Source organism: Ictidomys tridecemlineatus, chromosome 7, assembly GCF_052094955.1.
Source record: "Ictidomys tridecemlineatus isolate mIctTri1 chromosome 7, mIctTri1.hap1, whole genome shotgun sequence".
Taxonomy (NCBI): Eukaryota; Metazoa; Chordata; class Mammalia; order Rodentia; family Sciuridae; genus Ictidomys; species Ictidomys tridecemlineatus.
The window spans coordinates 57,242,366-57,254,621 of NC_135483.1; the positions used below are offsets into that span (position 1 = coordinate 57,242,366).

At 34.8% G+C, this 12,256-nt stretch overlaps 1 protein-coding gene across 14 annotated transcripts in view; it reads left to right on the forward strand.

Annotated features, from left to right (window-relative positions):
• The window catches only part of Stau2 (staufen double-stranded RNA binding protein 2), a 298,417-nt gene that overhangs the window by 160,299 nt on the left and 125,862 nt on the right, over positions 1-12,256 (forward strand). The window lies entirely within an intron of this gene.

The window sequence follows — 12,256 nt, forward strand, 5'->3', positions numbered from 1 at the left end:
TAAATTCTTTTGTTTCAATTTCATTAATTTGAGCTCTAATTTTAATTATTTCCTGTTTTTTTACTGCTTGGTTTTGTTTTTTTGAGTTCTTCTAGGGCTATGAGATATAATGTCACATCATTTATTTGTTGACTTTTTATTTGGTTAATGTGTGAGCTCAGTGCAGTGAACTTTCCCCTTAGCACTGCCTTCATGGTGTCTCAGAAATTTTGGTATGTTTTATCAGTGTTTTTATTTACCTTAGAGGTATTTTTAAATTTCTTCCCTTTTTTCTTCTGCTATCAATTCATCATTCAGCCTGCTGTTTAGTCTTTAGGTGTTGGAGTAGCTTCTAATTTTTATTTTAGCATTGATTTCTAGTTTTATTCCACTATGATCTGGTAGAATGCAGGGTATTTTTTTTTTCTGAGAGTTGGTTTGTGGCTTAACATATGGTCTATTTTAGAGAAGGATCCATGTGCTGCTGAGAAGAAGGGGTATTTGCTCAATGATGGATGGAATACTATATATGTGTCTGTTATGTCTAAATCACTGATTGTATTATTTAGTTCTATAGTTTCTTTTTTTGTTTGATTTACTTTATTTATTTATTTTATTGGTTGTTCACAACATTACAAAGCTCTTGACATATCATATTTCATACATTAGATTGAAGTGGGTTTGTTTAGTTTTTGTTTGGAAGATCTATCCAGTGGTGAGAGAGGTGTGTTAAAGTCACCCACTATTGTTTTCTTGTGGTGTATTTGATTCTTGAAATTAAGAAGGGTTTGTTTGATGTGCATTTTGCTCCATTGTTTGGAGCATAAATATTTACGATTTTTATGTCTTGTTGATGTATAATTCCCTTAGGTAGTATGAAGTGTACTTCTTTGTCCCTTCTGATTAATTTGTCTTCAGTCCATTTTATCTAAGATGAGGATGGAAACCCTTGCTTGTTCATGCAATCCATGTGAGTAATGTTTTTTCCCATCCTTTCACCTTCGGTTTGTGAATGTCTTTGCTTATGAGGTGAGTTTCTTGGAGACAACATATTGTTGGGTCTTGTTTTTTAATCCCAGCTGCCAGTCTTTGTCTTTTGATTGATGTGTTTAGACCATTTACATTCAAAGTTATTATTGAGATATGATTTGTATTCCTGGTCATTTTGGTTTATTTCTAGTTTTTAATTTGAATTAATTTCTCCTTTGAGCATTCCTTTAAATTTTTTTTTTTAGTTGTAAATGGACACAATATTTTTAGTTTATTTATTTTTTTGTGGTGTTGAGGATCAAACCCAGTGTCTCATTCATGCTAGGTAAGTGTTCTAACACTGAGCAACAACCTCAGCTCTGATTGACTATTTCTTTAGTGTAGTTCCTTCCTTTGCCAGTTTTCCTTTTTTATTTTCATTTCCTCTTCATGGAATATTTTGTTGAAAATGTTCTGTAGTGCATATTTTCTAGTTGTGAATTCTTTAAGTTTTGTTTATCAGGAAAGTTTTTATTTCATCTTCAAATCTGAAGCTTAATTTTACTGGGTATAGAATTCTTGGTTGGTATCCATCTTCTTTCAGAACTCGGTATATAATATTCCAGTGCCCCCTAGCTTTGAGGGTCTGGGTTGAGAAATCAGCTGAGATCTGAACTAGTTTCTAGTTTCCCCCTATATATAATCTGATATTTTTGCCTTTTAGCCTTTAAAAGTCTATCCTTATTCTGTATGTTAGACATTTTCATTATAATGTGTCTTGGTGTGTTGAGATTTTAATAGGAATTGTGCTAAACTTGTATATCAGTTTGGGGAGAATTGACATCTGCTTTTGTTTCCTGCTTCTCCCCACTCAGCTTCACTCTGTGATTTGTCACATTTTTGTGTTTCTTTGGATGTTCTAGAATGTTATGTTGAAAACTGAACATTTTAGGTAAACTGTTGCAACAACTCTAGGTAGTGATTCTCTACCTCTCCTGGGCTTATTTTTGTTGTTGTTTGATTGATGACTTGACTTAGCTATTTTTGAGAAGTGCAAGCCTGTTTCCTTCCCAGAGAGCAGATTCCTGAGCATGTGCATGGTCACCTGGGATGCCATTATATTTAGTAGGGCTCTTTTCCTGTGTCTCTGTTCTTTGTTGAGATTTCCACCTGTGTTAGTATTATATGTAGCTGTTTGGCTCCACTAATTGCTAGAGATGCTGTGTTGTTTTGTGAGACTTAAATTGTTTCTGGTCTCATCCACTCAACTTGGGGCTGCTTTGAGGAATAGCTTTTGAGGTCAATTCTTGAAGTTTGTTTGGACCCCAAGAGGATTCTTCTTAGCTCTTTCTAAGTTGTTTCTGACAAACTTGGTTTATAGTATAACTTGTTACTTTAATAAAACTACCATACTTATGAAGTGCTTATCCACAAAATCTCCACAGTTTTCCCTGAGTACCCTTAGGCTTGAACTTTCCCACATTTTATATCAAATAAAGTAATTTTCTTTTGGAAATATCTGGAACTCTTTCTTATGGATTACCTCCCCACTTGGGTACAATTTATGAGCCATTGCTCCAAAGTAGAAATTTAAAGACAATGCCCCACTTCTCTTTCGGTGATGTCCTACTTTATGATAAAGGTACCAGGTGGGGAAGTAGTTTCCGATATTCTTGACTTCCCTTTTCTGATGTGGAAGCTTCCTCCTTTTTTAAAAAATACTTTCAGTTGTAGATGGACACAGTACCTTTATTTTATTTATTTATTTTTATGTGGTGCTGAAGATCAAACCCAGTGCCTCACGTGTGCGAGGCAAGTGCTCTACCACTGAGCCACAACCCTAGCCCAGAGCCTCCCTCCTTGAAGAAGCTGAGGGGAAGAATATCAATGTGTAAGGATTCATCCTCCTGTACCTATCTATGTACAATCATTATTGTATGGGTGACAGCTGTGTGGAAAAAGGGACCCTCCAACATCTTGGCTTTATATACCAGGAATTTAGCTTCTACATCTTAGAACTGGAAGAAATGAGAAATTCTGGCAGCCTGCCCTTTCTGGTGAGATTCCATATTCCTTGATAGGAGAAGAAAAAGAGCCCCCATCTTCTTAACTATATGGGGGAAGAAAGGAGTGGATTATTGCTGAAATTTCACAGGCTTTTCTGATCATTATCAAGATTTTCTTGAGTAAATGTGCAATGACTTCAGATGTAAAATGTGAAATTAGGCTAAATTTCGTAGGTTAAAGACATGGTGCTGCACAAGACTACTTTTACTCTGATACCAGATGCAAAATTTGGGGATTCCCAGGGCTGATCAGTAGGTTAGAAATTTGTGAGTTCTTCCTACTCCATCAGGTTGGATAACTACCTAGACCAATCAAAAATCCTGGGAAGGTGCTTAGTTACAATTATATGATTTTTTTGTAGTGAAGAGAATACAAACCAGAAAGAGACACATTGGGTGAAATCTGGGAGTATACCAAATATGAATTTTTTGGTGTTATCTTTTATGGAGATAGGACACATCACCGTTATGGCACATGGAAGTGTAATAATATGGAGAGAGTAATGCTAACCAGGGAAACTCATTTAAGCTTCCCAGGTTGTCTAGAGTATTTTTATTGGGTTTTCATTATGCTGACTTTGACCTTGAAATTTGTATGAACTTGTAGCTCTTGGAGTTCAGGCTGACATCATATGGCTCAAAGCTTTTTTTCAGATGCCTATTACTACTCATATGTGGTCTTTCTGAAATGACCATCCCCCATTTGAATTTTCTCATAGTATAAACTATCTAGGGGCCCAATGTGAGTCTGTATGTTAACATAAACTCTGTGTGGTCCGTGTGGCCCACCAGGAATAATTCTTGTCACTCAGAAAATTCCAAGAATTTACAAACTACCCTCAAAAACTGAGGACAAAGGCCAAATTCTTTGTTACATGGGGGAAATGTTTCCTCATTGGCCAAATTCCCCTATGACATTTCCAGAAACTTTTATATTTTTGAAAAATCAATTTGTACCATTTAGGATTATAGGGGAGTTTGTCTGTGGATCTTCTCATATTATCATTTGGAAGTAGGACTTCCTGCTTTCTTTTGATTAATGTTTGCATGATGTATCAATTATTCCATCCTTTTATTTTCAGTTTGTCTATATCATTTGACATGAGTTTTTTGTAGAAAGTATATAGTTGGATCACATTTTAAAATCCACACTGCCAACTTCCTTTTAATTGGTATTCTTAGATCATTTACATTTAATAAAATCATTGGTATTTAGGGCTTAAGTATGTCATTTTATGCTTTTATAGTTGCTCTCCCTGTGTCTTCCTGTGGGTTACTTGATTTCTATTTAGAACTTTATTTACATTGTCTAGAGCATTTCTGAATGTGTCTTCTTTTTTTAAATAATTTTTTTAAGTTGTAGTTCAATACAAATGCTTTGTTTTATTTATTTTATGAGATGCTGAGGATCGAACCCAGGGCCTTGCACACGCTAGATGAGTGCTCTACAGCAGAGCCCCAGCCCCAGGCCACGAATGTGTCTTCTTATATAGTCTTCTTAGTTGTTACCTTATTTATTATCTAATAGTGTCTAATATTATCATCTTATCCTTAGGAGATTCATTTCAAGAAAAACCATGGATAATACCAGTTATTCACTCACACACACACACACACACACACACACACACACACACACAAACACACCCTGAAACCTTACCACATTGTACCAGAATTAATCTATTCCTCAGGTTTTATTCCCTGGTATTATTTCCTTTGCATCACTACTTTTGCACTTTGGGGCCATTATTAAGTATAAGGGTTATTTGAATACAACTGATACCAGGACAGTTTATCTAATAACCAGGATGACTACTAAATGATTAATGGATGGGTAATATATATGCATGGATACACTGGATGAAGGGATGATTCATGAGTGGGAAGAGCAGGATGGTGTAAGATTTCATCATACTATTCAGAACAACACAAACTTTACTTATGATTTTTTATTTCTAGAAATTTCCTTTTAGTATTTTCAGACCTCTGTGGATCATGGGTAACTGAAACCATGGAAAGTAAAACCCTGGTTAAGGGAGACTACAGTGTATACATAAACATCAGTCTACTGATGTTGCTTCTCAGTGTGATTGAAGTATAGAAACCTTATTTCCTTTTGTGTTTTTCTTCCCCCTGCCTTTATAATTGACTGAAGTATTTTCCCTCTATACATTTAGAATCACATCAGACAATACTACAATATTGTTTTATCAGAAAAATGCAATTCAGAAAAAACTCAAGAGGAAAAAAAAATTCCATTGTACTTGCTCTATGGTTTTTGCTTACCATACTTTTTTTTTCCTTCCCCATGTCCATGGATCTTTCTTTTTTCATTTCTTTCCTAATCAGAGGACTTGATTTAGCTATTCTTTTAGAATGTATTTGCTAGAAAACGTTCTTACTTTTTTTTCACTTGAGTCTGTCTTGATTTCACCTTTCTTCTTGAAATATATTTTTGCTGGATATAGGATTGTGGATTGAATTCTTTTTAAAGCACTTGATAAACATTGTGTTCCTCCCTTTTGGTCTCTGAGGTTTGTGATGAGAGATCTGTCATTTGAATTGTTTTTTTCCCTAAGGTTAGATTTTGTTTTTCTCTGGCCACTTTCAAGATTCTTTGTCTTTAGTTTTCAGCAGTTGAATTTCACTGTGTCTTGGCATGGATTTCTTTGTGTTTATCCTGTTTGGGATTTTTTAGCATCTTGAAGATTTATATCTCCTGACAATTGGGAGTTTTTAGCTATTATATCTTTCAAGTACTTTTTTAGCCCTACTTTTCCTCTCCTTTCTATAGCATGGATGTTATATCTTTTGTTGTAGTCTCAATTGGTCCTTGAGGCTCTTTTTGTTTTTTCTATTGTTTACATTTTCTTTCATTTCTTTCCAGTCTATTTTCTATCTGTTCTTCTAATTGGGTAATTTCTGGTTCACTGATTCTTTCCTTTACTCTGCTCCCTATCTTTTGTGCTTTTTATTTTTGGTTGTGTATTTTAGTTCTAAAATTTCCATTTGGTACTTTTTATCTTCTAATTTTTTAATCAGACCACCTGTTTTCTTAGACTTTATATTTTCAGTTGTTTTTGCATATTTGTATTTGTTTGTTGAAGCATTTTTTTCATGGCTGTTTTAAAGTAAATTGTTGAGATTATTCTAATGTCTCTGACATCTCACTGTTGGCATCTATTAATTCCTCTTCTCATTCACTTTGAGATCTCCATGGTTGTTGCTATGTTTAGTGATGTCTTTATTGAAACCTAAGCATATTCACATTATGAGAACTTGTATCTTATTTAAGCCTTCTGTTTTTACTGTTCTTGTTTTATTTTGCTTTTTGTGACCCACCTCAAGAAGGTAAAATGAGGAGTTTCTCCTTGCTATTGCTGGTTGGAGGTACAAGTCCAGATTCCCCACTGTGCACCCACTGACACTCAAAGTGGGGTCTTCCTCATTACTGTTGGGTGGATTAGGAATTTGGGCCCCCTTCCACATTTTGTCCAGACACTACAGTGGGGTGACTTTTCCCCCACTAGTTCTGGCTCCCCTTAAAATCCTGTCCTGATATCCTTCTAGTGGAAAGTGGAAGGGATCACTCATTATTGCCAGGTGGGAGTAGAAGTTTAGGCTCCCTAAGCGGTCTTCACCAACATTGCAGAGTGGGGATGAAAGTACCAGTGCCCTAAGTGGCTTTCTTTTGACATTTACTCCCACATTAGGGAAGTTGGAGCCTCAGTACAGCTTTTTGGAGGTAGAAATCCCTCCCCATTCTGTGTTTTGGTGACATGAATAAGAGTGGGACAACAGGGTTTGTCTGTTTGTTTTTTGTCTGAATCAATATCATTTTGGTCAAAGTTTTCTGTCTTGCTAGTTTTCCCCTTTTCTTGTCCTTGGGGGAAATACTGGAGAGTGATATTGGCCAAATTTTATTTATTTATTTATTTATATATATAAAAAATATTCTGTGCATGTACAAATATGTAACAACAAATTCCATATTATGAACTAGTATAATGCACCAGTAAAAATGTGAAAAAAATTTTTTTAAATGTTATTTTTATGACATTAAAAAAAATTGGATAGTACTTAGTCTTTATAAAATTTCAGTTCTTGTTATTCATAATATTGTGGAGTCTTTCATAAGTTTCTGAGTAACATTGACTAATTTATAATACATTGTTAAATCTCAATTATGTCACATAAGAGGAATTAAAATTATGTGAGCTAAGATTTTTTATTCTAAAGCTGTGCTTAAAATTTTCTGTTATGCTAACCTAGTACTTGAAATTACTTTCTCACCACCACAACAACTATGAAAATGGCTAAGCATGTTATTTTGACATCTTTCCCCAGGGATGGTATCATAGTGAGACTTTTTTAAAAAATATTTTTTTCCTTTGCCCTTATATCCATCTCTCCTAATACTATACAAGTCTGGTTCAGTGAATCTAGAAAACAAGTTTGAAATGAAGAGAGAGACCTCATTTTCAGTTCAATGTTTTGATAGTTTCTCCTCAGAAATTATTAGAATATTTTAGAATATTTTAGGAATACAGATGTGAAGAATTTCTTTGGTGTATAGATATAATCAATAAAAGTTCCTGTTTTGTTGTTTATTCACTGATTGTAAAGGCAGTTGCATGTGTTGCTGTTATAGCCAGATGCCTGGATTCTGGTCCTAACATCTGCCACTTACTGGTTATGGCTTTCAGTAAGTCACACAACCTCTTTGTGCCTTAGGATCTTCAATTATAATGTAAGGATAATCATAGTCCCTCCTTCATAGGGTCATTGTGAGGGTTACTGAGCTAAATGTGCAAAGCATTTGAAACAAATCAGAGATCTAGTAAGGACTATATGAATTTTAGTTATAATTAGTATTATGGTTGTTACTGTTTTGTGAGCTGCTTGAAGATGTAGACTATAAAGAAATTCTCAAAATCCTAGCATAGGAATTCTGTGGTGTAATTTTTTTGGTATTGGTGCAGTAACCTTGTCAGGTCATTTATGTCATATGGTAGACTTACATAATCTATATTTCAATCTTCTTACAGTTTTAAGGAAACAGTCACTAATGGAGTGATCCATGAGAATGACCCATAAGAATGATCTCTAACAAACCACATTTTTATCCCATTTAAATAAACTAATGCTTTAGTAAGCTTTTGTACTGCTGCAACTGAACGACCCGACCAGAACAACAGTAGAGGAGGAAAAGTTTATTTGAGGTCTCCTGGTTTCAGAGGTCGTAGTTGATAGAAGGCCGACTCCATTCCTCAGGGCTCAAGGTAAGGTTGAACATTGTGGGAGAAGAGTGTGGTGAAGGGAGCCAGCTCACCTGGTGATCAGGAAGCAGAAAGAGACTCCATTTGCCAGGTAGAAATATATACCCCAAAGTCATGCCCCAATTCCCACTCCTCCAGCCACACCCCACCATTTCAGTTATCACTCTTAATCCCTGTAAGGGGATTAATTTCCTGATTGGGTTAAGACTCTCACAACCCAATCATTTCTCCTCTGAACCTTCTTGTTTTGTGTCATTTGGAAACTTTCAGGGGACACTTCACGTCCAAACCATAACAGCTAAAATTGAAGATAACTATCTTCACAAGCTGCTCTCAAATGTCATTTTCATTGCAACAGTTCTGTCTTTTTCAGTAAAAATACTTAAGAATTCTGTCTTTATTGGAAAATATTGAGCCTTGAAAAAGGTACATGTGTCAGGAATGCCTGACTCCCCAATTAGCTCCCTAAACTATACTTAGAAGTTACTCATGAAGTACACTGTTCTGGTCAAGTCAAACTGTTTAACACAATTTCCCCTCATCTTTAATCTATATTTATGTTTTCTATTTGAAAACTGTTTCTAATCATAGAAATATGCTGAGTATGTCTTTAGTGTATTTTCGGTGATAGTGGTGATTGACAGTCTCTTCATGTTTCTATTGTAAGCTTTAGATTATTTTCCCAGAAAGATATATGTTGGCATATATAGCCAAAAGTTAACAGGTTATTATTTTTCTAACACATATCTATGGATCTCTGTTGGAATACCTGTGCCAGATCTACTCTTTGATTCATATCACTCACTTTGCATTCCAGATTTTCTTGTTAAAGAAAATTTCTGACCAGAGTATAAATCATTCTACTAGTGTAAGATTAAAAAAAAGATAGTTTATTTATTAATCCACGTACTTATCCTTTGTTATTATAAACTTTTTATTTTTCTCTTTTAAAGAAAAAAATTAACATTTTAGCCCCATTTGAAAATTCTGAATATCTCCTTTCTCTGGCTAAGCTGTGTACATTTGGTTAGTAGAAAAAGCTTTCCAAAGGTATTTCCCAGTTTCTTAGAAAAATTCAACAAAATTTTATTGCTGTTATTGTTGTTTGTTTTTAGGATTTTTGTTTGCTTATTTGTTTTGTGGTGGTGCTGGGGATTGAGCCAGGATCCTTATGTGGGCTAAGCAAACATTCTATGATTGAGCTACATCCCCAGCCCTTGTTTTTATTTTTTTAAGGCAAATTTATCATTACTACTTCTTACATCTTAATTCTCCTGCCAGTTGCATGAGGAACCATCTCTTTGAGGTACACTGGATACTCTGTCAGAGTCTCCAACCAGGCTGTGCCCTGGGGTTCTGCCTTTAGTGGGCCAGGGCCAGACTAAGCACTCTTAGTACTATGCTAAGAAAAAGTCTTTGAGTATCTCACTGAAAAGTTCTTTCTCAGTAATTCTATTCATAAATATTCACCAAATTAATAACTTTTCGTAAATGATTATAGTAAGTATAGCAAAAAGAAAAAAGATGCCAATGAAATGTACAGATTGATGAAGTCAGTGCTTTCATCCAACTCGAGATAAGAACAAGGTTAATTTCACCACTGGTTCAAGTTATGCTTTAGAACACATTAAAATACATTATTTTAAAATTACAGCTTTATAGTTATGCATAGTAATTGGGTTCATTTTGACAAAATCATATATGGAGGGAATTTGATTTTACTCTCCAATTTTCCCTTTCCACCCCCGCCATTCTTATTCTTCTTATCTACTTATCTTCCTTTTGCTTATTTATTTATTTTTGATTGGTACTTTCTACATACACGTAAAGGTGAAATTCCCTTTGGTATATTTGTATATGCATATAACCTGATTTTGTTGAATTCATCCCACATTTCCTCCACTTTTCCATCCTTCCTTCCTCCTTCTTGTTTTCCTTCTTCCACTCCACTGGTCTTCCCTATATATTTATGATATGTGGTCTACCCACCACCACCTTCTTCCCCCTCTTTTTGCTATAGCTTACACATTTGGTAGAAAATATTCATACCTTGATTTTCCAAGTCTGGGTTATTTTACTTAGCATGATGTTCTCAATTTCCATTCATTTACTGACAAATGCCATTATTTCATTCTTCTTTAGGTCTGAGTAAAACTCCATTGTGCATATATACCACATTTTCTTGATCTATTTATGTATTGATGGGCTTCTGGGCTGATTCCATAATTTGGCTATTGTGTATTGTGCTGCTATGAGCATTGCAGTGGCTGTATTGTTAGAATATGCTGATTTTAGTTCTTTTGGATAAATACCAAGAGTGGGATATGGTGGTTTCATTCCTAGTTTTTTTGTGTTGTTGTTTTTGGTTTTTTTGAGGAATCTCCATATTGCTTTCCAGAGTGGTGGCACTAATTTGCAGTCCCACCAACAATGTATCCAATGTACCTTTTCCACATATCTCATCGGTATTTATTATTTTTCATGTTCTTGAGAATTTCCATTCTGACTGGAGTGAAATGAAATGTTAGTGTTGTTTTGATTTGCATTTCTGAGATTGCTAAAGATGCTGAACATTTTTCCATATATTTATTGTCCATTTGTGTGTCTTCTTTTGAGAAATCTGTTTAATTCATTTGCTCATTTATTGATTGGGTGGGTGGTTATTTTTGTGTGTGTTCAGTTTTTTGACTTCTGTATATTCTTGATATTAATACCCTATCAAAGGAACAGCTGGCAAAGATTTTTTTCCATTCTGTAAGCTCTCTCTTCATGCTCTTGTTTCTTTTGCTGTGCAGAAGCTTTTTAATTTGACAGCATCCAACTCACTGATTCTTGGTTTTCTTTCCTGAGTATTAGGAGACTTGTTGATAAAATTGGTGCCTGCACCCATATGATGGAGTGTTGACCCTATGTTTTATTCTAGCAGTTGTATAGTTTCTGGTGTAATTCCTAAGTCTTTGATACATTGAGATTTGACCTTTGTGCAGGATGAGAGATCTAAATTCATTCTTTTGCTATCCGGTTTTTGTAGCACTATTTGTTAAAAAGGCTATCTTTTCTTCATCATACATTTTTGGCATCTTTGTCAAGTATCAGATGGCTGTAAGTATGTCTTTTTGTGTCTGTGTCTTCTGTTCTATTCCATTGATGTTTGTGTCTGTTTTGATGTTGTTACCATGCTGTTTTTGTTACTATAGTTCTGTAGTATAATGTGAGATCAGGTATTGTGATGCCTCCTCTATTGCTCTACTTGCTCAGAATTGCTTTGCCTATTCTGGGTCTCTTATTCTTCCAAATGAATTAAAGGACTTTTTTCCTAGTTCCGTGAAGAATGTCATTGATATTTTGATGAGAATTGCATTGAATCTGTATATTGCTTTTGTAAGTACGTATATTTTGACATATCAGTTCTAACCATTCAAGAACATGGAGGGGTATTTCCATCTTCTAAGGTCTTCTTTAATTTCTTCCTTTCTTCAGTGTTCTATAGTTCTTATTGTAATCTCTCACCTCCTGGTTAGATTAATTTCCAGGATTTTTTTTTTTAAACATTACTGTGAAGGGGATGTTTTCCTCATTTCTTTCTCAGCAGAACTGCTGTTGGAGTATAGGAAAGCTACTGATTTCTGAGTGTTGATCTTGTATCCTGCTACTTTGCTGAATTCATTTATCAGCTCTAGAAGTCTTCTGTTAGAATTTTTTTGTCTTCTAGTTATAGGATCATGTCATAGCAAACAGATAGTTTGATTTCCTGTTTTTCTATTTGTATCCCTTTCATTTCCTTCTCTTGCCTGATTGCTCTGGCTAGAGTTTTGAGAGCTATATTGAGTATTGGTTAGAGTGCACATCCTTGTCTTATTCCTTACTTTAGAGGAAAGGCTTTCAATTTTTCTCTGTTCAGTATGATGTTGATTTTGAGTTTGTTATATATAGCCTTTATGATGTTGAAGTAAGTTCCTCTAT